Below are 25,634 nucleotides of genomic sequence, written 5' to 3'. Positions count from 1 at the left end.
CTTAATATCCATACAAGACCCAAAGGGACTGGTAATGGACTGGGGGGTACCCATGCCGTTTGTCTCACTGATTTTCATCCATATTGCCATGACCCGACATGACATTAAACCCGCAAGCAGTTTTAAATGAGATTTTTTCCTTTAAAAATGACATTTGGTGCAGGGACTGTTCTAAACATGGGAAACACGCGTCACTTTACAGGCATACTATAGACACCCCCCAGGTACGATATTTAAAGGAATATTTCACTTTTTTTTTTTTACTTTAAGCATCATTAAAATCACTGCTCCCGAAAAAACGGCCGTTTTTAAAAGTTTTTTTTGCATTGATACATGTCCCCTGGGGTAGGACCCGGGTCCCCAAACCCTTTTTAGGACAATACCATGCAAATTAGCCTTTAAAATGAGCACTTTTGATTTCGAACGTTCGAGTCCCATAGACGTCAATGGGGTTCTAACGTTCGTGCGAACTTTCGGTCCGTTCGCGGGTTCTGGTGCGAACCGAACCGGGGGGTGTTCGGCTCATCCCTAGTCACCAGTACAGTATTTGTAAATTGAAATCATATCCCCTCTCAAGCGTCTCTTCTCCAGAGAGAATAAGTTCAGTGCTCGCAACCTTTCCTCATAACTAAGATCCTCCAGACCCTTTATTAGCTTTGTTGCCCTTCTTTGTACTCGCTCCATTTCCAGTACGTCCCTCCTGAGGACTGGTGCCCAGAACTGGACAGCATACTCCAGGTGCGGCCGGACCAGAGTCTTGTAGAGCGGGAGAATTATCGTTTTATCTCTGCAGTTGATCCCCCTTTTAATGCATGCCAATATTCTGTTTGCTTTATTAGCAGCAGCTTGGCATTGCATGCCATTGCTGAGCCTATCATCCACTAGGACCCCCAAGTCCATTTCCATCCTAGATTCCCCCAGAGGTTCTCCCCCCAGTGTATAGATTGCATTCATATTTTTGCCACCCAAATGCATTATTTTACATTTTTCTACATTGAACCTCATTTGCCATGTAGTCGCCCACCCCATTAATTTGTTCAGGTCTTTTTGCAAGATTTCCACATCCTGCGGAGAAGTTATTGCCCTGCTTAGCTTAGTATCGTCTGCAAATACAGAGATGGAACTGTTTATCCCATCCTCCAGGTCGTTTATGAACAAATTAAATAGGATTGGTCCCAGCACAGAACCCTGGGGGACCCCACTACCCACCCCTGACCATTCTGAGTACTCCCCATTTATCACCACCCTCTGAACACGCCCTTGTAGCCAGTTTTCAATCCATGTACTCACCCTATGGTCCATGCCAACGCACCTTATTTTGTACAGTAAACGTTTATGGGGAACTGTGTCAAATGCTTTTGCAAAATCCAGATACACCACGTCTACGGGCCTTCCTTTATCTAGATGGCAACTCACCTCCTCATAGAAGGTTAATAGATTGGTTTGGCAAGAACGATTCTTCATGAATCCATGCTGATTACTGCTAATGATATCATTCTTATTACTAAAATCTTGTATATAGTCCCTTATCATCCCCTCCAAGAGTTTACATACTATTGATGTTAGGCTAACTGGTCTGTAATTCCCAGGGATGTTTTTTGGGTTTTTTGTATAAATGACAATGATCCCAAAAATGTGTCAAAAATGTCCAACATGTCCGCCATAATGTCACAGTCACAAAAAAATTGCTGATCGCCGCCATTACTAGTAAAAAAATTATTAATAAAAATGCCATAAAACTATCCCCTATTTTGTAAACGCTATAACTTTTGCGCAAACCAATCAATAAACGCTTATTGATTTTTTTTTAACAAAAATATGTAGAAGAATATGATTGGCCTAAACTGAGGAAAAAAATTTTTTTTATATATTTTTGGGGGATATTTATTATAGCAAAATGTAAAAAATAATGCGTTTTTTTCAAAATTGTCACTCTTATTTTGTTTATAGCGCAAAAAATAAAAATCGCAGAGGCGATCAAATACCACCAAAAGATAGCTCTATTTGTGGGGAAAAAAAGAATGTCAATTTTGTTTGGGAGACATGTTGCACGACAATTGTCAGTTAAATCGACACAGTGCCGAATCGCAAAAAATGCTCTGCTCAGGAAGGGGGTAAAATCTTCCGGGGCTGAAGCAGTTAAGATGACACCTTTAGTTGTGTTCACACGACCAATCTTTTTTTTTTTTTTATTAACTTGTGGTTTAGTTTAGGCTAAACCCTTGTGCAAGGGCTTATTTCAACAGGAACAATCAAACCTTTTCTTAGAAATCAAATATGAAGCACAAAATAAAGGGATTGCAGAAGCACATCCACATTGGAACTCCATAATGGATGATGGTATTAATGGTAGTTCAGCATAGGCATTAACCTTGTGGCAGGCAAAAAGCATATAAGTCCAAATTACTTTATTAAAAAAACACGTATGAATAATGAACTTGTGTAATCAAATAAGCAAGGCTTACATAGTCTTGAAAAAATATTCATACCCTTGAAATTTTCCACATTTTGTCATGTTACAACCAAAAAACGTAAATATTTTATTGGGATTTTATGTGATAGACCAACACAAATTGGCATATAATTGTGAAGCGTAGGGAAAATGATAAATGGTTTTCAAAACTTTTTACAAATAAATATGTGAAAAGTGTGGCATGCATTTGTACTCAGCCACACTGAGTCAATACTTTGTAGAACCATCTTTCACTGCAATTACAGCTGTAAGTCTTTTTGGGGATGTGTCTACCAGCTTTGCACATCTAGAGAGTGATATTTTTGCCCATTTTTTGCAAAATAGCTCATGCTCTGTCAGATTGGATGGACAGCATCTGTGAACAGTAGTTTTTAAGTCTTGCCACAGATTCTAAATTGGATTTAGGTCGGGACTTTGACTGGGCTATTCTATATTCTATTCTATTCTAGCTATTCTAAAACCATTCCATAGTAGCTCTGGCTGTATGTTTAGGGTTGTTGTCCTGCTGGAATGTGAACCTTTGTCTCAGTCTCAAGTCTTTAGCAGACTCTAATGCCGCGTACACACGGTCGGACTTTTCGTCTACAAAAGTCCGACAGCCTGTCCGACAGACTTCCGGCGGACTTCCGGCGGACTTTCGGCGGACTTGCAGCAGACTTTCTAACGAACGGACTTGCCTACACACGACCACACAAAAGTCCGACGGATTCGTACGTGATGACGTACACCGGACTAAAATAAGGAAGTTCATAGCCAGTAGCCAATAGCTGCCCTAGCATGGGTTTTTGTCCGTCGGACTAGCACACAGACGAGCGGATTTCGGGGTCCGTCGTAGTTACGACGTAAAGATTTGAAGCATGTTTCAAATCTAAAGTCCGTCGGATTTGAGGCTGAAAAAGTCTGCTGAAAGTCCGGAGAAGCCCACACACGATCGGATTACCAGCCAGCTTTAGTCCGTCAGCGTCCGTTGGACTTTTGTAGATGAAAAGTCCGACCGTGTGTACGCGGCATAACAGGTTTTCTTTTAAGATTGCCCTATATTCGGCTCCAGCCATCTTCCCATCAACTCTGACCAACGTCCCTGTCCTTGCTGAAGAAAAGCATCCCCACAACATGGTGCTGCCACCACCATGTTTAACGGTGGGGATGGTGTGTTCAGGATGACGTGCAGTGTTAGTTTTCTGTCACACTTTGCATTTTGCTTTTAGGCCAAAAAGTTGAATTTTGGGCTCACCTGACCAGAGCACCTTCTTCCACTTGTTTGCTGTGTCCCCCACATGATTTCTTGCAAACTGCAAAGGGACTTCTTATGGCTTTCTTTCAACAATGGCTTTCTTCTTGCCACACTTCCATAAAGGCCAGATTTGTGGAGTGCCCGACTAATAGCTGTCCTGTGGACAGATTCTCCTACCTGAGTTGTGGATCTCTGCAGCTCCTCAAGAGTTACCATGGACCGCTTGGCTGCTTCTCTGATTAATCCTTCTCTGGCCCGGCCTGTCAGTTTAGGTGGAGGGCCATGTCTTGGTAGGTTGGCAGTTGTGACATACCCTTTCCATTTTTGGATGATCGATTGAACAGTGTTTCATGAGATGTCCAAAGCTTAGGATATTTTTTTTTATAACCTAACCCTGCTTTAAACTTCTCCACAACTTTATCCCTAACCTGTCTGGTGTGTTCCTTGGTCTTTATGATGCTATTTGTTCACTAAGGTTTTCTAACAAACCTCTGAGGGCTTCACAGAACAGCTGTATTTATACTGAGCTTAAATTACACACAGGTGGACTCTATTTACAAATTAAGTGAATTTTGAAGGCAATAGGTTGCACTAAATTTTAGTTAGGGGTATCAGAGTAAAGGGGGCTGAATACAAATGCACACCACACTTTTCACATATTAATTTGTAAAACAATTTGAAAACCATTTATCATTTTGCTTCCACTTCACAATTATGTGCCACTTTGTGTTGGTCTATCACATAAAATCCCAATAAAAGACATTTATATTTTTGGTTTTAACATGACAAAATGTGGAAAATTTCAAGGCACTGTATATAGTACTCTGTCTCCTGAATATCCAGTGGCAATGTAGAAAAGCCTGGAACAGCTCAGCTCCCAGTTCTGGTGGAAAAGGGACAATGTGCACTGGTGTTCCTCAGCAAAGGATGGCTCGATGGAAGTTCTGGCTGATGCCGACCCACCAGAAATGATGCGGTACAATAACCGGAAGTGACGTGGCACAAGCCCTGGAATTAGAGGAAAGCTGCCACTGGAGGCTCCACAAAGATGGATGCCATAAGCATGTTCACAGGAGGGAGGAGGAGGGAGGAATAGTTGCCATGACAATGTGTTTCAGGGCATGTCTCTTCATCAGGTCGTGTGATAGGTGTTGGCAGTGAGGTTTAACCAGTTCCGCTGGAGGTATGCACGTCTCTCGGTGGGTGGGTTTAATGCTGAGAGGTCGCATATATGTAAACATATTTCTGTGCTGAGAGCATGCTCTCATCACATTTACCATCGGGTACCGGAAAGCTCATGATGCATACTTGTGATCTGGTGCTTTCCGATCATGTGATCTCTGTGACTGGCAATCACAGCGGTCACATGATTGAAATGGCCACCTCGGCCTCCCAGCATTAAGAGGATTTTAAAGGGCCATAAAGCGACAGTGGGAAGAGGTTAAATAGACTGGAATCATGAATACTTATGCCACGTACACACTAACGGATTTTCCGCCAACAAAACCGTGGATTTTTGTTCGAAGGTTGTTGGCTCAAACTTGTCTTGCATACACACGGTCACACAAATGTTGGCCAACAATTACGAACGTGGGAACGCGGTGACGTACAACATGTACGACGAGCCCATAAAAAGGAAGTTCAATAGCCAGTGCGCTATCCTTTGGGCTCCTTCTGCTAATCTCATGTTTATCTCGAGTAGAAGTTTGGTGAGAGACGATTTGCGCTTTTCAGCCTTGTGCTTTTCAGTTCGTTTCTGCTTTTCAGTTTGTGCTTGTCGGTTCGTATCTGTTCTTCAGTGAGTGTTGTTAGTTCGTTCCTGACTTTCAGTGCGTTCTATTTATAGTTTGCTTCTGATTTTCAGTGCCTTCTTGTCCACTCGTTTCTCATTTTCAGCTCGTTCTTCTCAGGTCCTTTCTGATTTTCAGTGCGTTCTGTCAGTTCGTTCTGAGCAGCCGACCATTTTCTAGCCATGTTGTGGTTACGTACTCGTCGTAGAGCTTGTGCTGTTGTTGGGCTTGGTGCTGGAGTTATTGCTTTGACCCAAGTCCAGTCCATGAACAGGGGGAGGAGGAGTTCTTGGACCAAGAATTGGTTACTTAATCGTCACCAATTCTCTCATATGCCTTTGTTGCGGGAGCGCCAGGAAAATAATCCTGATGATTTCAGGAATTATCTCCGGATGACAGACCCCGTCTTTCACCGCCTGTTGGCTTTGCTGTCCCCCTATATTACCAAGCAGGACACCTGCATGCGGCAAGCTATCACTCCCGAGCAAGGGCTTGTCGCCACCTTGCGGTAGTTGGCAACGGGGAGAAGTCTGCAGAATATCAAGTTCACGACTGGGATCTCCCTCCAGGCTCTGGTAATTATTATTCCAGAGACCCGTTCTGCCATCATTCAGGTCCTGCAGAAGGACTATATTAAGATAAGTTTTATCCTTTAACACCACATTCTATGTATTTTATGTTTGCTAATGTATTGTATTTATTTCATCATTCCATAATTACCATGATTGTAATATGCTGTGAATGTCCTCTTTGTCCTCATGCATGCTGTAAGCTTTTAATGCTCCTTTTTTGTCCTTCATGCTTATTTGCCTTCACTAACCTCCCCAGCATGCTATCCTGGGCCCATACTAGCCTAGTCACTTAACAATGTATTTTGTCTGCTCCATTGTAGTGCTTACTCTATCTACTGACTTTGCCAAACATACACACTATACCTACCTCTTTTGTGTTCATATTTATGGATGAATTCACCAAAGCATGTAGTGCAAGTGCCTGCCTGAATACTTTCAAATGGTACTGTTTAAAGTTTTTTTCTCCTATTATCACGATAGGTAATTGCAGAGTGTAAAAATGTTATTCAATTTGGACAGTGTGTATTCATATTTTTGGATTATGACACTTCTTACCAGTCCAGTGGGCTGCCAATAGTGTAAGTAAGGAGGGGTTGGCCAAAGTAAAACACATTATTTATGCATTCAGCTCTCAATGCAGTGGAGACGGTTACCTCTCAAAAACACCCCCCCACCATACCATTTTTACAATGGGCCATCAGAGGGGGTGAGGAATCTGATAAGTGGACCATATACTTTTGTCTTTAAATACTCATTTCAATAAATGTTCTACTTATGTTGGCCAAGAATGTTTGTGTCTAATCTGCTTGCAATGTTATGTGCAAAAGTACTATTTTTTTTTCTTGTTTGACTCCACAGTTTCCTTCCAACCCACAGGAATGGCAGACTGTGGCCTCCCAATTCGACCAGCTGTGGGACTTTCCAAACTGTGGTGGTGTGATAGATGTAAAGCATGTCTGGATCATCCCACCCCCCAACTTGGGGTCATACTACTTCAATTACAGTAAGGGGTACAGTAGTATTGTGATGTTGGCAGTAGTGTCGGCGACTTATGAGTTCCTCTGGACGTGGGGAAAAATGGCCATCTGTCTGATGGAGGAGTCATCGCCCAGACAGAATTTTACAGGCATCTCCAGAATGGCAGCTTGGAATTGCCACCTCCAGCGGATAACATTGTGGGCCTCCCGGACTTTACGCTGGGGGAGCATTTGATAAGGCCATTCCCCATGATGGCCCTGACCCCAGAGCAGAGGGTTTTTAACCACCGCCTGGCCAGAGCCAGCAGAGTGGTCGAGAATGCCTTTGGCATAATGGTCAGCCAGTTCCAGCTTTTCCAAACGGCCATAAACATGGCCGAATACAAACTGAACCACATCATTTTAAGCTGCTGCATTCCACATAATTTTCTGCATAAGAATGCAGCCAACTATCTGGCCTCAGTTGCGATTGAGGCTGACTTTTCAACTTCAGAAACAATGACGGCGCTTAAAACTGGCCGTTCTGGCTTGCCCCCCCAAAGCACCCACAAAGTACGGCAAAGCTATGTGGAGTATTTCGTGGGTAGGGGGGCAATTGATATACCAGAGAATCTGGAAGCTCTGTAAAATACATGTTTTGGGAAAAACTAAACTCATATTTCATTTGATTTATTGCTTGTGTTTCTTATCTATCTCCTAGGTTCTCCAGTGGCCTTTTATTTTTGGCCATTTTCTCCAATAGTGCAAACATAACTTATTTGATACTTGAGTTGACAATCTCTTCTTCAGCTAACTATTATGTTGTACTGTGGGTCTGCTACGCACACACAGTGTTTTTGTTGTTAATGTATGTAATGCATAAATAAAAATATTCATCCTTTTCAACTCCATGAATTAATTGCTCGGAGTCCCTAAAATGGCCTGATTTTGGCAAATTTTACAGCACAGTGGGGGTTATTTACTAAAGGCAAATCAATTTTGCACTACAAGTGAAAGTGCACTTGTAGTGCAAAGTGGATTTGCCTTTAGAAAATAACCCCCATTGTCACTGTAACAACACCAACTTACTAAAAAACTGGTATTGAGCATTGAAAGAAGAAGCCATACATTGTTGAGTATAAAACATTTTACTCCAAGCACATTCACATGTGCGTTATAAAAGAGTTTTTTAAAAAAACCAACATCTTTGGTGTATAAAATGTATGTTTGACAGTATATAGCCTTTTTTTGTGGCTAATCTGGCATGTTTAAAACCATATCATACACATCCCCAACTCAGGAACTTACAAAGTTCAACTTTGATAAAGTGAAGGCCATATGAGACATTAGTATGTCAAAACTTTGTTGATTTTACCTTCATCAGATGGGGTGATCACACCCCTGTAAAAGTCAAATTTTGAAGATGCACACAAATTGGAACTCTAATTGTGGATTTCCCTCATGATCCCATGCCTAAAATGTGTGTCTTTTCCCCACATCTATTTTTCTAAAGCTTCAAAACACACAGTGGGGGTTATTTATGAAAGGAAAATCCGCTTTGCACTGCAAGTGCACTTGAAAGTGCACTGAAAGTGCACTTGGAAGTGTAGTTGCTCTAAATCTAAGGGGTAGATCTGAAATGATTGGAGGCTCTGCTGATTCATCCAATCATGTGCAAGCTAAAATGCTGTTTTTTATATTCCTTGCATGTCCCCCTCAGATCTACAGGGACTTTACTTCCAAGTACACTTGCAGTTTAAAGTGGATTTTGCTTTAGTAAATAACCCCCAGTGTGTCAACGTGCTATCTGCCATCATAGGATATCAATGTACACGTTTTGTGGGTGCAACCCCTTTCTCGAAAACTAAAGTAGGTGAGAGGAAGGGGTTGTACCCCTGAAACAGGTCCATTGATCCCCCATGATGTGAGCTTGCACATGTTGACACACTGGGCCTTATTTCAGAAAGGACAATCCACTTTGCTCTACAAGTGCACTTTCAAGTGCACTTGTAGGGCAAAGTGGTTTTTCTTTTTTTGAAATAAGCCACAGTGTGTCAACATGTGCTAGCTTCCATCATGGGGGATCAATGGATGTGTTTCGGGGGTGCAACCCTTTCCTCTCACCTACTTTAGTTTCGAGGAAGGGGTTGCACCCACAAAAAGCGAACATTGATATCCCATGATGGCAGATAGCACATGTTGACACACTGTGTGCATCTTCAAAATTTGGCTTTGCAATTACTTTAAAACTTTTTAAAAATGTACAACAATAACGACAAAATTTTATTTTTTGGGGGGTTTACATTTCGCATAAAACATCAATGATGTTGCTCAGTCTTTTTTAAACATCATTTATATTTTGCTTCAGCTTTTCTAAATTCCGATTGCACACCATGATCTCACTGATGAGGACTTGTGCACTTGCACTGCTGAAGTAAGTTTCTTTTTCCACAACATCCACATCACCTAAAAATAAAAAAACACACCATGTATTATAAATATGCAGGCATCCATCTATTACCTGAAGTTGTGGTCAAAGACACTGACCTGCTGTGGACAGCATTTCAACCACTTCCTGAACCTCTGCATCCACATCCTCAGATTCTGCATCCACATCCTTAGGTTGTGTGCTGAGTTCCCCTTCTTTAAGAGGTGTGGGGTTCCTGGTGTCCTCAGATGTCCCAATTCTTTTTTCCCCTGTGTAAATACAAAAAAGGTATACTTAGCAGACAGATATTTGAGGCGAGAAATAGTAATATGAAACAAAGCTGGAATACTTACCTGTTTTGTGCAAGTTTCACACATGGAGAGATCCCTAGTATCCACTGGAGCACCTGTGTGGGACACCATAAAAAGGTTGTTATGGTGTCCCACACTAGTGCTCCTGCATCCAGATGTGTAAACAGCTGCTGAGTGTCCTATCCTTACACTGAATCAAGTTGGCATTTCATTATAGTTTTAAACACATCTCGACTACAATGTAATAAACTTCTTTTAATCCAAATAGGCATGAACAATTGTAGTTAACCTGCATCTGCCAAATAGTTGTATTAGTGGTCGAACGAACAATGTTTAATACAAACGATTACTGTGCCCACAAACCTCAAACTTGGCATTTTAAACAGTACAGCACATGTACCAGCACGAAAGTAATAATAATAATAGGAATACATGACAAATACTTACTTTTTTATAGCACTTTCCTGATCCTTCTATACTGATCCTGCTCCCTCAATTTCAGGTCTGACCAGCATTTCCTCAACTGCTCCTTGGATCGTCGTACCCCAAAAGTCCTGTGCAAACTTCTCACAACTTTAGTCATGATTTTGGCCTTTCTCACATTTGGGTTTCTGTACGGTCCATACTTGCCATCATAGTCTGCCCTCTTCAAGATGTCAACCATCTCTACCATCTCTTCAAAGGACATATTTGAGGCCTTATATCTCCTCCTGGATCTGGAACTGCCTTGCTCCGGGCTTTCCTCGTGGTTGCTGATAACAGCATTCACCTGCCGTGTCTCCATCATGTGCTCTCCCACTGCCCCGAAAGAGAAGAGGGGGGAATACACTAGAAAGAAGGACAGGGGCGGAGTTTGATGCATGCACAGTGTATACAAAGCATAACACACTGGCATCATACGTACAATCTGTGAGTGGATGACGGAGGATCGTAAGCGCTGATCGTGCAAACGAAGGTACAATTGTAACTTGGTGCATAAGTGGTTAGTGACCTATACTGCTTATAGATTGAGGCCTATATTGGGGCAAGATTAGGAGAGTTTAGCCTGACATTAGGGTTTGTCTTGTGTTGTGTCTTGCAGGTAAAATGGTGGATAAATTCACAGATCCAGACTTCCTGCCCAAATTCCTAAATATGTACAGGGAGCTGTCATGTCTCTGGCAAGTCCAAAGCAGGGACTACTCGAACAAGCAAAAGAGGAAGGCAGCGCTGGATAAACTGTTGGAATTGGTGAAGCCTGTGTATCCATGGCAGACATCAACTATTTGAAGGCCAAAATTAGTAGCCTGAGGAGAAGATATAATAGGGAGCACAAGAAGGTCCAGGATTCCATGAGATCCGGAGCAGTAGCAGATGATGTATATGTACCCAGGCTGTGGTACTACTACTATGTCAGACCAGACTGAACCCAGGCTATCACTATCTACACTTCCTTCTACACTTCCTTCCACATCAGCTGAGGCTCCTGAAGTCCAACCTGGGCCTTCCACCCAGGAAGATGTGGAGGAGCCCAGCTTGACCCAGGTATAGCATTGTTGAAGCTATTTCTTGTCAAAAATTGAATGATGTTAACTAGATGTTATTGATCACTAATTTGGTTTACATATCAATAGTAGCCAAAAATGATTGGGACAAGAATGAAAAAAGTCTTTTCTATTTGGTAACATTCAATTTGCAGCAGTCAAGAGCTCAAAATTGTGTGTGATTGATGACAAAAAACTAAAACTATGTACCATTTTCATACACAGGAAAGTCCCAGCCAGGAGGAGGCCGTGGCAAGCAGCCTGACGGAATCCCAGGTTCTTCCCCTCCGTCCTGCAACCAAAAGGACCAGGAAGGCGATGAACCTGGAGGAGTCCATGACTGTTTTTCTTCACCAGGCTACTGCGGCACTTAACACTGGTGGCCATGAGGCATTTGGCTGTGTCACAGCAAGCAAGCTCGAACACATGGAGGAGGGTCAACGCACGATCTGTGAGGAAATAATTCTTCAGGCCCAAAACAAGGGGACAAGGGGCGAACTAACAACTCAAACCCACCTGTGTGAGTTGGACCATACACCTCCACTAGGGATGAGCTTTGAGTTTGAGTCGAACTCGTGTTCGATTCGAACATTGGCTGTTCGCAAGTTCGCCGAACAGCGAACAATTTGGGGTGTTCGCGGCAAATTCGAATGCCGCAGAACACCCTTTAAAAGTCTATGGGAGAAATCAAAAGTGCTAATTTTAAAGGCTTATATGCAAGTTATTGTCATAAAAAGTGTTTGGGGACCTGGGTCCTGCTCCAGGGGACATGGATCAATGCAAAAAAAACTTTTAAAAACGGACGTTTTTTCAGGAGCAGTGATTTTAATAATGCTTAAAGTCAAACAATAAAAGTGTAATATCCCTTTAAATTTCATAGCTGGGGGGTGTCTATAGTATGCCTGTAAAGGGGCGCATGTTTCCCGTGTTTAGAACAGTCTGACAGCAAAATGACATTTCAAAGGAAAAAAGCCATTTAAAACTACTCGCGGCTATTGCATTGCCGGTCCGACAATACACATAGAAGTTCATTGATAAAAACGGCATGGGAATTCCCCACAGGGGAACCCCGAACCAAAATAAAAAAGAAAAAAATGATGTATGGGTCCCCCTAAATTCCATACAAGGCCCTTCAGGTCTGGTATGGATATTAAGGGGAACCCCGGCCAAATTTTTTTTAAAAAAAATGACGTGGGGGTCCCCCTAAATTCCATACAAGTTATGTAACGGCCTTGCAAGCCACAGATGGATTAATGCCTCTGGAATGTATACACTAATTATAGATAAGCTGCAAACACTAACCACGTTTCATTTCGTGTGCATATCAAAAATATATGAATAAATGTGTCTGCGCTGATGATACCTAAAAATAAAAATAAATAAAAAAAAAAAAAAAAAAATATATAGAACCGTGCTGAAGCAGTGACCATATAATAAAACCAAAAAAGTGTCAATGCAAATCAAAATGGGTATAATAAATGCAATCCTTTTGTGGAAATATACTTAAAGTGCAACATGCAAAAAGGACAATAATATATGCATATAACTGTAAATATAAAATCCAGATGCTGGTTGTGTAGCAATCAAGTGTCCACATCCAAATAAAAATCAACTCCAAAACAACAAAACGTAAAGTGCAAATATATAGTGTCCATAAAAGTTAGTGTCCGTCATGCTCCTCCTTAATGGTGTCCACAATAAAGCATGCTTCAGTGCTCTCCTGTGCCCCCCCAATCGTGCTTGCGCTCACCTCTAGGCGTGTGACACGGTAATTAAACAGTGTCTAAACACGCATTGGAGCCACTCCTGGGCTCATTCAGGATATGCTGACGTAGACTCCAACCCTCTCAGATGTCATCAGTGGTACACATAAAAAACAGAAAAAGCTCCATAGTGTGATATAGCCAAGGATTTATTTAAAAGTAAAAAGGAAAATTTATTATCAAATACTTACCGTAATTTTCCTTTCCTGATGGACTCCATGGCAGCCTACGTGTGGGTTGACCCCGCCTCCTCTCCAATGCTATAGGACCCCATTCCCATAAATGAGTACTCACCACTAGCTACTGCGTTCCGTAACTAGCCTACTCTATGACCAATGGGTGGGAACTCCGTCTGCCATGGAGTCCATCAGGAAAGGAAAATTACGGTAAGTATTTGAATAAATTTTCCTTTTTCCTGACAGACTCCATGGCAGCCTACGTGTGGGAAATAACTAGCCGACCACACGGGTGGGTATGTTGAATCAAACCAAAATTTTAATTTGTCCTTTCAACCGATAGGATTCTCAAAGCAAAGTTTACAGAGGACAATGAAGCAGGCTCAATACAGTAGTGAGACATGAAGGTATTGATAGAGGCCCACGAGGCCGCTTTGCATATGGTGTCTGTGGCCACGTGTCGAGCTGCCGCCCATGAAGCCGCCATTCCCCTGGTGGAGTGAGCTGTCACCGCCTGTGGAGGAGCCAAGCGCTTCGCCCTGTACGCTTGTTGAATAGTCTGTACAATCCAAGTAGCGAGTGTCCTAATCGAAGCTTTTTTCCCTTTATTGCTTCCTGAGTGTAAAATAAATAAATGGTCAGAACGTCTGAAGGGAGAAGTTATTCTCCGGTATTCTTTGATTGCTTCCCCTACATCCAGAGGATGAATTTCGGAGGACCCTGGAGACCTAAATGTGGGAAGGACTATCTCCTGATTATCATGGAACACCGAGGACACTTTTGGGTTCGAACCCAGCATAGGGATGAGTACTACCCGGTCCGGGAAGAACGTCAGGAAGGGTTCTTCACAACCCAGACAGCCAATCTCAGAGACTCTTTTCGCCGATATGACAGCTACTAAAAAGACCACTTTTGCCGAGAAGTCCTTAATAGAGAGCGGGGAAGGCCCGGTAGTACTGAGTCCCGAAATTGAATCTAGAACAAGTGGCAGGTCCCATTTGGGGAACCTGGATTTCCTTTGGAGCTTGAGCCTTGAGGCACCACGAAAGAATTGCCGGATTAACGGATTATTTGCCCAAGAGGACCCAGAGAAGGCAGACAGTGCAGATACCTGAACCCTAAGCGAGCTGATGGATAATGGTAGATCTAAGCCTGTTTGAAGGAAGCTGAGAACGTCTTGCACCTCCGGGTGTCTAAAAGACCTGCCGTTAGAAGAGCAAAAATCCACAAACTTGGACCAGATCCTACTGTAGACTCTATTCGTGCTAGGTCTTCTTGAGCTCATGAGAGTTGAGATCACTGTGGGAGCGCAACCAAGCGAGATTAGCCTCTCCCTCAAGAACCAGACCATCAGTCTCAGTACTGCTGGACATGGGTGCAGAATTGACCCCTGAGAAAGAAGGTCCGGCCTGAGAGGGAGAGGCACCGGGTCCCTGAAGCTGAGTTGGACAAGGAGAGGGAACCACGGCCTGTTCGGGCAGTATGGAGCTATCGTCAACACTTTGGCTGTTTCCGAACGGAGCCTCTGCAGGAATCTCAGGATGACTGGAAGCGGCGGAAAGGCATAGGCCTTGTTGAATCTCCAAAGATCCGTCAGTGCGTCCGACCCGAGAGCCTGGCTGCAATGACCTCTGGCATAATATTTCTTCAACTTGTAGTTGTGGCGGGAGGCGAATAGATCCACCTCGGGCTTGATCCCCAGTGATGAGACCCATCTGAATGTCTCCATATGCAGGGACCACTCATTGTTGTCCAGCTTGGTGCGTGAAAGGAAGTCTGCTTGGGTATTCTGGACTCCTGGGACAAACACTGCCGAGATATTGCATAGGTTCTTCTGTGCCCAGGAAAGGATGGGCTCGACTTCCCGAAGGAGATTGAGACTCCGGGTACCCCCTTGCCTCTTCACATAGGCGACTGCCGTTGTGTTGTCCATTCTTAGCAATATTGAGTTCCCTTTCAATAGGTGAGGGAAGGATTGCAGTGCACACCAGGCCGCTCTGAGTTCCAGGACGTTTGAACCCGGGACTGGGAGGCATGGATCCCATTTGCCCTGGGCAAGGTTCAAACCGCAGTGGGCTCCCCAGTCCGTCCCGCTGGCATCGGTCATGACCGTGATCCAGGAGATGGGGGCAATGGAGTGACATGTCAGGAGGTTCTTGCGTTGAAGTCACCAGAAAAGGCTGTTCCTCATTGATGATGTCACCCGGATGACCTGATTCTTGTCTCCTGTTCTCCATTGCTGCAGGAACCCTGACTGGAAGGGACGTAATCTCCACAAGACCCACTTGACCATGGGAGTCGTGGAGACCATTGTACCAATGATTACTAGACACAGAGAGGCCTTCAGGTGAGTGGTATGTAGAGCCCGAGAAATTCTTTCCCGGACCACCGGAATTTTCTGTAGTGGAAGGGAAATAGTACTCCTTACGGTGTCAAACTGTGCTCCTAGGTATATTAGGCGTTGAGCCGGAATTAGGTGGCTTTTTGCAAGATTCAGAAGCCACCCGAAGCTGGATAGAGCGGAGATCACCTGCTCCCGGTGGGCCAGCAGCTGATCCCTGCTTTGAGACAGAACCAGGAGGTCGTCGAGGTAGTGGTAGAGCCGCACCCCCTTTAACCTTATGAGAGCTACCGTGGCTAAGAGGATTTTTGAAAAGACCCGGGGGGAAGTTGTCAACCCGAAGGGGAGGCAAATAAACTGCAGATGCTCCTGCCCTACTTGGAAACGTAGGTACTTGTGAAGCCCTCCTCTACTGGGACGTGGAAGTAAGCTTCCTTCAAATCGATGGAAATCATCCAATCGCCTGGCTGAATAGCTTGCTGAATGGTCGACAGAGTTTCCATCTTGAACTTTCCTTGCTTTATAAACTTGTTCAGGTAGGTCAGGTCTATGACCGGGCGCCAAGAGCCACTCTTTTTTCGAACTAAGAAAAGAGGGGAATATACCCCCTGAAACCATTCATCCCTAGGGACGTGTACAACTGCTCCTTGAGACTTCAGAAGGTCCACATAGGACAGTAGAGCTTGTCTTTGTTCTTACGACCGGGGTAGAAGAGTGGAGACAAATCTGGGAGGAGGAATATTGGAGAAGGTCCATCTGTGACCTGTTGAGACTGTTCTTGTCACCCAAAAATCCGAGATCGAGGCCACCCAGACGTGCCGGAAGAGGCTCAGCCGTGCCCCTACCCGACCCGCCTGGGCGGGCGCAATCTCAAAAGGACTTTGCCTGCTCACGACCACTGGATGTCTGACCTTTAGCGGACTTGCGAAAGGAAGCTTGACCTCTGTTCCAGTTCTTCCTGAAGTCCCTGCCGGGCATGTAAGAGCGAGCTTCCCTGGAGCACTCTGGAGAACGTCTTCTAAACTGAGGTTTCTTCCGACCAAGAAGGCGTCTATCTTGGGGAAGGAAGCCTGACTTGCCACCCGTGGCACGCGATATGGCATCGTCGAGTTTGTTGCCAAACAGTGAGGATCCCTCAAAGGGAATCCTACACCAGGCCTGTTTGGAAATAGGGTCAGCAAGCCAAGGACGTAACCATAATGCCCGTTTGGCCGTGACTGACGATAGCATAATTCGCGCCAAAAGGCGTATCAAATCAATGGATGCCTCCCCCAAGAAGACTGCTGCTAGCTTTAATTCTGCAGCTGCTGAACTTCCTGCTAGCTCTTCCGAAATTCCCTTAAGGAAGGAATCCACATTTTCCGTCCAAGCCTCCATGGCTTTTGACATGGCTGCCAGGGCCAAAGCCGGTTTACAGGCCATGCCGGCCAGCCTGTAGATCCTCTTCAGATCCTGGTCAATCCTTCTCTCGAGACCATCCTTGAAGGATACCGCATCCTCTAGGGGGAGAGTGACATGTTTAGCCAGCAGCATTAGGGCAGCGTCTACAAGGGGAGCATTCTCTAGGTACTTCACCTCTTCCGACTTGAAGGAGTACAATCTGGAGGCTTTATTAACCATAGAGGACTTCCTGTCCGTTTTACTCCATTCCTCATCTATAATATCTTTCAGCTCTGAAAGGAGCGGAAAACTTGAACGTTCTTTCCCAAGGTGTTTGAAGAATTTCTTCTGTTTAGCTGGGGGGGTAGCGGGATCCTCCCATTTAAGGGCCTCTTTGATTGCTTTAATTAAAGGTGACACCATGTTGAAGTCAAAGCCTCCGATTTCCTCTTCTTCCTGAGGATCATCATCTGAGGAATCAAGAGAGGCCGCATAAGGCTGGAACGTGCCCGGGTCTTCGCGGGCCTCATCAGCCGGGGGGCCAGACAGTGAAGTAGACTGGCTCAGCGTGTGGGGCGAATCCAGCTCTTTCAGGGATTGCTGTACCACACGTTTAACTAGAGATTCCAAGTGTTGGTTCTCTGTTTCCTTTCCCTGACCGCCTGGGCATAGCACCGATCACATAGTGATTTGCCCTCCGGAACTCTTGTTCCACATCCCCAGCAGGCTCTTCGATCAGAGCGGCTGTCATGGCGGTGGGAGCAGTGTCTGGAGGAGGAATGAGATCGTCTCCCCTGGTGGTGGTCTCCAGATGCAGAGTCTCGTCTGGATCTTGAAGGAGACTGGCGTTGTGGCCTGGCAAGGTCTTTATCATTCAGGACCGAAAGCTGAGGGTCCGATCTAGAAGGGCTGGAAAAAACACAGTAGGGAAGGGGAAATGATGGGACCAACATCAGAAAACGCATATACCATGCGGCTGACCTTCCACCCCTCCCCTCTTAAGCACATACCTTGTGCGAGAGGGCTGGCCACTTAAAGGCGGTGAATTATCCATGATTTGCTTCTTTTCTAGAAGAAGTGCGACACAATGCAGCTGGTCTGCAAAAAGAAAAAATGGCCTGAATGGGCCAACATACCAGTAAGGAGGAGTCCCTTGCCCCAAAGCAATTACAACATATCATCATAGATCAAAGGAGAAAAAATTTTCCTCCGCCCTTCTCTATATATATATATATATATATTTTTTTTTTTTTTAACGCGAATTGCACTTAGTAAAACATAAACAATTTTTTTTTTTGAATTGAATAATTTAATATATTCTTCTTTTTTTTTTTTTTTATCACCAATTGTACTTAGTAAAATACATACATTCTCTTTTTTTTTTTTTTTCAACACACAAAGTATACCTAAGTGCTGCAAGACACTCACCTAAAGTTGACCAGAGCTGGGCATGGGGAAGACCGCTCCACTCCCGTTCACTGTGAGGGAAATCCCACTGTGAGGGAGTCTCAGAGCGGTATTTGAAGCTCCCCGCCCGTGACGTCACCGCCCATGACGTGCCTGCGTCGTAGGTCAGCGATCGTACCACGCATGAGCATTAAGCCTCGGTCTCGAAGGGGGCTACTGCGCATGCGCGAACGGCACGAACGCCGTACCCGGAAGTGCTGAGGCGAGCTGGAACGCACCAGCCGCCATGAGGGGCGGAAAAGGACCCAAAAAGTGACCGGTCTCACTTACATAGAGGCCAGAGATACCTGGGGAAAGACAGGATACACAGAGAAACACTGCCATGGAGACACAAACAATGCTTCCGACCTTGCCAGCCGTTGAAACGTCCAGAAGTTTTTGGCATACAGAGGCAACCATCCCTCCACCACAAGGGGAAAACTTTTTCAGCCTCAGACGCTACTCGCCCGCCCGTGGCTGGGCCCTGAGCTGCACCGCAAGAGGTATGCCATAATCCTGGATCCGTCCGACCGGACGTGAACATCTTGAGAAGGTCCATTGGAGGAGGACAAAAAAGGAACGCAGTAGCTAGTGGTGAGTACTCATTTATGGGAATGGGGTCCTATAGCATTGGAGAGGAGGCGGGGTCAACCCACACGTAGGCTGCCATGGAGTCTGTCAGGAAATTAAAATTCCCACCAAGAGGGTACTCACAATATGCAGGTGCATGAGTGCACCAACCTATCCAGAGTGTAGTATACAAACAAACGTTCGTATGGCGTGCGGTGTGGTGTGCTTCCTCTGCTCCTCTGCTGACAGCTCAGTCCTACCCCTCCCCGACGCGTATTCAGCACAGGGATGCCTTCCTCTGGGGGATCTAATTGGACGGACGCTCTATGTGCAATATATATATGCTGACAGCGGCCATTTTGCCTAGGACCGCAGACAGCTCTAGTGATAGGCTACACCTATAAACATAATACATCAACGAACGGCTTTGTAAGAATCAGTAGTAGGTAACAGCTATGGGAGAATTACAGCAATATATAGCGCTGTTTATCAATCACATTAATCCGAGACCAATTGTTGTTACCTAGCATAACCCAATTAAAAATATAATGTGTGTATATATATGCTAAACATTAATACTAAACGAGGACAGAGCTGCACATCTCAGAGGTCACCATACCGCACCTCAAAGCCATTACTCTAAGCCTAAGCCTGCTGAAATGATTATACAGAGAACATGTATTACAATAATAAGGTTAAAAATCTAAGTTAAAAATCTACATTAACAAAAAATCTTTTGCACTTTAATAAAATTGTACTAAAAACGATCCCAGCATATGCTAAAATGAATCCCAAAATAACGAGGAATCAATAAATTCTCAATAACAGATCCTATATAAAATACTATAAGCCTCCCGAAAGGGGGTCTAGATCCTGTAATCCTTTATTAATTCTCACACATAAAAAAGGGGGGGTATCTATACTAGACTATATATATCAATGAATAGAAAAAATAGGCAAAATGATAAAAGCAAAAATTATTTGATATCTGAGAATATCCTTATAATATTATTACAAGGTGCCTAGAGGGAATATAAGTCCCAGTGTTCACGACAAGCTACATATAAAACTTAAAGTATGTAGCCTGTCGAAAAGACTGATACATAAATCAAAAATTCTGCCACCGCCATAACCTCACATTAATAATCATCACCTATTATAATCAAAACCTTCATAGCCAAATCAAATAATCAATTGATACATATCGGACTAACCAAAATCATTCAAAATCGTGGGAATATGTGTAGGGTTCAGTAATAAACTACAAATTAAAAATTGAAAATTAAAATTACTGAGAAAACATCTTAAATCAAACTCCTTGTTAAGCCCACCTGGAGATAAAGAGCCCAGCTGGTGTATCCACCAAGATTCTCGCTTACTGATTTCCCTCACAAAATTAGAGCCTCGCCAGTGGCGTCTAGGAGCCTCTATTCCCCAAAATTTCATACCAGTCATGCTTTGATTGTGCACTTTTTTAAAATGTATGGACAGATGGTGCTTATCCGACCCTTTGCGTATATTTCTTAGATGTTCCTCTAAGCGGTCTTTCAAAGCCCCAGTGGTGCGACCCACATAAATATAATTGCATGGGCATTTTAACGCATATATGACCCCTATAGTGTCACAGGATATAAAGTCTCTGATGACATAAGACTGATTAGTTCTGAGATTAGAGAATTCCTTTACTCTTTTATAATTACCCGGACACAAAACTGTAGCACCTACCACAGCCATAAAACCCCTAAGGTCCCAGAACATCTTGGGTTTTGGGGGGATGGTGGTTCCACTACATTGTGTACCAATTTGTCCGCAAATTGGGTGCTTTTTTGAAAATAATTGTAGCTTTCTCTGGAATCACCCCTTTAAGATGGACATCCTGCTTTAAAACATTCCAGTACTTTCGTATAATCCTTTGTACTTCATTGTTTTGCAAGGAGTAATTCAAAACAATACTGATACTTTCATTAATATCATTTCCCATGGTTTCAATCCTATCCTTTAATAAACTTTCCCTATTTAGGCATGCAACCTCCAACTTTTCTTTTCGCAAAAAATCTTTATGGTATCCCTTATCCATAAACATATTACTTAGCATGTTCGACTGGAGCTCATAGTCCTCAGTCCTAGTGCAATTCCTCCTCATCCTTGTAAATTGGCCTCTGGGTATATTCTCCAGCCAGGGTCTGTAATGACAGCTGGTGGTCAGGATGTAAGAATTGCGGTCTGTTGCTTTAAAAAATGATCTGGTAATAATACCGTCATTAGTGTTAAAAATGTCCAGATCTAAAAAATGAATACATTCCCTATTCACATCCCAAGTTAAGGAGATATTGAGATCATTTCTATTCATGGAATCCAATAAATAGATGCATTAGTGTTTCCATGTTGCCCTTCCAAATAATTAGCAGGTCAACAATGAACCTCTTGTATAAAAAAATGTTACCACATATTTAATTTAAAACTCCCTCCTCTTCCCATTTGGCCATATATAAGTTCGCCACGCTAGGGGCAAATTTGGCGCCCATAGCGACACCTTTTGTCTGCAAATAAAACTTGTTGCCATACCAAAAGAAATTGTGTCGCAAACAAAAATCTAAACACTTCAGGATAAATACAATAAAATCTTCGTCAACTGGATCTTCTTTCCTCAGAGCCCATTCCACAGCTTTCAAGGCTCCCTCATGATCTATATTGGTGTAAAGTGAGGCCACATCTCCCGTGGCCATAATGATATTCTCTTGTGTAGTACATTCGTTCAGAAGCTGTAATGTATGTTTGGTATCTTTGAGGTAAGCTTTGGTCTTTTTAACCAGAGGTTGCAGATGAATATCTATATATTCCCCCAATCTAGATGTTAAAGATTCAATGCCGCTCACTATCGATCTACCCGGGGGGTCCTTGCTATCCTTGTGTATCTTTGGTAAGAAATATACCACTGGTATCTTACTAACCATGGGAACTAGGTACTTTGCTTCTTGCTTATTCAGGAGTCCTTCATCCACGCCATATTTAATGATGCCTTCCAATGTTTTTTTAAAGGGTTTAGAGGGGTTACTATCCAGTAACCGATATGTATCAGTATCATTTAGTATCCTTTCCATTTCCTCCTTATATTGTTGCAGGGGTAGCACAACTATCCCACCACCTTTATCTGCTGGTCTAACCACTATATCTGTCCTTCTTTCTAATGAACTCATTCCTTTTTTAAAATCCTTATGTTCGTAAAACTTTTTAATGGGCAATTGTTCGAGCTCAGTGGTGACCAACTTCTTGAACAAATCCACAAATTTATTGTTGGCTATGTGAGGATTAAACACAAAGTTATTCCTCAGATTGGTATACCTGGTATTCCCAATAGCTTTTTCGATAGGATTAAGGGCGTAATATTTTTTGATGTTCAACTTTCTAATGAACTTTTGTATCCCAACATACGTCTCAAATTTATTCAGCTCTTTTTTGGGGGCAAACTTAATACCTTTGTCGAGAACCAAAAGTTCTTCCCTCGATAGTGGAGCCCCACTTAAATTGAAAATCCCCTCCCCTAGTCTTCTCGCCTTCTTTTTCTGCTGTATTCTTCTTCCTGCTCTCCCTCCTCTTTTCCTGGGTTTCTTGTCTCGCGGGTGGACCCACCCCTGGTCCCCTCTAAAAAATATTCTTCAATAAATTGTTCCTCATCATCCTCCAAAGGTTGATAGCTGTTATATACTGGTATTCTATATTGATCTTGTGGGGGGTTCTCGTATCTCACTCTTTGTGGTTTTGGCGAGTAATAAACTCCACTTCTTTGTGTATTCCCATAGGAGTCTGAGGGATACCCCCTTTGTGGGTATTGATTCGGTGGGGGACCTCTGTATGAGTGATGATTCCCTCTGTGCGGTGTTTCTTGCTGGTACCCATAATTTCCTTGTGGCCTATATAGGGTACCCTGCTGGTACCCATTATGCTTCTGATGGCCATAGGAATTATATTGCCCTCCTCTCCGTTGAGGAGGGGGGTTTGACTGATAGCCCCTATCATATTGGTTGTATTGGGCTCTATTCCTATCACCTCGATATGGTCTCCCATAGTGCCAGTTCACCTGGTTAGCTGGCAGGCCATAACCGGAATGTTGGGCATTACTTCCCCCATTGTTAGGCCGTTCTTGTTGATCATAATATGGCCTCCTAGATGGCTGGCGATAAGGTGTATGGGGTTGTTTATCCTCCTGATGGTGTGAGGGTTGTCCTCTACCAGGTTGTTTAGCGTTCTGTGGTTGTTGGTATTGCTGCCCTTGTGGTTGTGGTGCTTTCATATCACCAGTGCCACTTGTCGCTGTTTGCGATTGTGAGCTAACAGTAGCATTGGCTACTAGTGTGGATTGCCAGCGAAAAACCTGCTTATTTTGGTAGTCCTCAAAATCTCTCAAACATTTCTTCCTCTTAACATTTTTATTCTCAACATCTTTTTTCTGCATATTCTTATGTAAATCACCCATAAGTCTATTATATTCAGGTGTGTTGTTAAAAGGAGTAAGCTTCTCCCTAATTTCTTTAATCTGATCCTCTATTTATTAATAAAGGATTACAGGATCTAGACCCCCTTTCGGGAGGGTTATAGTATTTTATATAGGATCTATTATTGAGAATTTATTGATTCCTCGTTATTTTGGGATTCATTTTAGCATATGCTGGGATCGTTTTTAGTACAATTTTATTAAAGTGCAAAAGATTTTTTGTTAATGTAGATTTTTAAATTAGATTTTTAACCTGATTATTGTAATACATGTTCTCTGTATAATCATTTCAGCAGGCTTAGGCTTAGAGTAATGGCTTATGAGGTGCGTTATGGTGACCTCTGAGATGTGCAGCTCTGTCCTCGTTTAGTATTAATGTTTAGCATATATACACACATTATATTTTTAATTGGGTTATGCTAGGTAACAACAATTGGTCTCGGATTAATGTGATTAATAAACAGCGCTATATATTGCTCTAATTCTCCCATAGCTGTTACCTACTACTGATTCTTACAAAGCCGTTCGTTGATGTATTATGTTTATAAGTGTAGCCTATCACTAGAGCTGTCTGCGGTCCTAGGCAAAATGGCCGCAGTCAGCATATATATTGCACATAGAGTGTCCGTCCAATTAGATCCCCCAGAGGAAGGCACGTGATCCCTGTGCTGAATACGCGTCGGGGAGGGGTAGGACGGAGCTGTCAGCAGAGGAGCAGAGGAAGCACACCACACCGCACGCCATACGAGCGTTTGTTTGTATACTACACTCTGGATAGGTTGGTGCACTCATGCACCTGCATATTGTGAGTACCCTCCTGGTGGGAATTTTAATTTACTTTTAAATAAATCCTTGGCTATATCACACTATGGAGCTTTTTCTGTTTTTTATGTGTACCACTGATGACATCTGAGAGGGTTGGAGTCTACGTCACTGATTGAGCCCAGGAGTGGCTCCAATGCGTGTTTAGACACTGTTTAATTACCGTGTCACACGCCTAGAGGTGAACGCAAGCACGATTGGGGGGGCACAGGAGAGCACTGAAGCATGCTTTATTGTGGACACCATTAAGGAGGAGCATAACGGACACTAACTTTTATGGACACTATATATTTGCACTTTACATTTTGTTATTTTGGAGTTGATTTTTATTTGGATGTGGACACTTGATTGCTACACAACCAGCATCTGGATTTCATATTTACAGTTATATGCATATATTATTGTCCTTTTTGCATGTTGCATTTTAAGTATATTTCCACAAAAGGATTAAATTTATTATACCCATTTTGATTTGCATTGACACTTTTTTGGTTTTATTATATGGTCACTGCTTCAGCACGGTTCTATATATGTTTTTTTTTTTTTTTTTACTTATTTTTAGGTATTAGCGCAGACACATTTATTCATATATTTTTGATATGCACACGAAATGAAACGTGGTTAGTGTTTGCAGCTTATCTATAATTAGTGTATACATTCCAGAGGCATTAATCCATCTGTCGCAAGGCCTTTACATAACTTGTCTGTACTTTGTTTCATACACTTGTTAGTAGCCTATGGATCCCTTTGCCTTCTCGGTTAATAACACTAAAGAGAATGATATCGCACACCTATTTAGGAAACTGGGACACTGTATGGACAAAAAAGTAACATATGGTGGGATTGCTCCACCCTGGAGAAATACTTGAAAGATGGTATGGTTCCCAGGAAATTAAGATGGGATGTTCCCATAAATGAGGGTTTATTAGGTGATGATGATATAGAGGAATGGTATGCCTTTTTCTCAGGTAAAGGAAGAGAGATTATAGAATTTCTCCTCAAATGGAAGCAACGTAAATTATCACTAATAGAGGATCAGATTAAAGAAATTAGGGAGAAGCTTACTCCTTTTAACAACACACCTGAATATAATAGACTTATGGGTGATTTACATAAGAATATGCAGAAAAAAGATGTTAGGAATAAAAATGTTAAGAGGAAGAAATATTTGAGAGATTTTGAGGACTACCAAAATAAGCAGGTTTTTCGCTGGCAATCCACACTAGTAGCCAATGCTACTATTAGCTCACAATCGCAAACAGCGACAAGTGGCACTGGTGATGAAAGCACCACAACCACAAGGGCAGCAATACCAACAACCACAGAATGCTAAACAACCTGGTAGAGGACAACCCTC

Source organism: Aquarana catesbeiana, linkage group LG01, assembly GCF_042186555.1.
Source record: "Aquarana catesbeiana isolate 2022-GZ linkage group LG01, ASM4218655v1, whole genome shotgun sequence".
Taxonomy (NCBI): Eukaryota; Metazoa; Chordata; class Amphibia; order Anura; family Ranidae; genus Aquarana; species Aquarana catesbeiana.
This window is presented reverse-complemented; position numbering follows the sequence as displayed.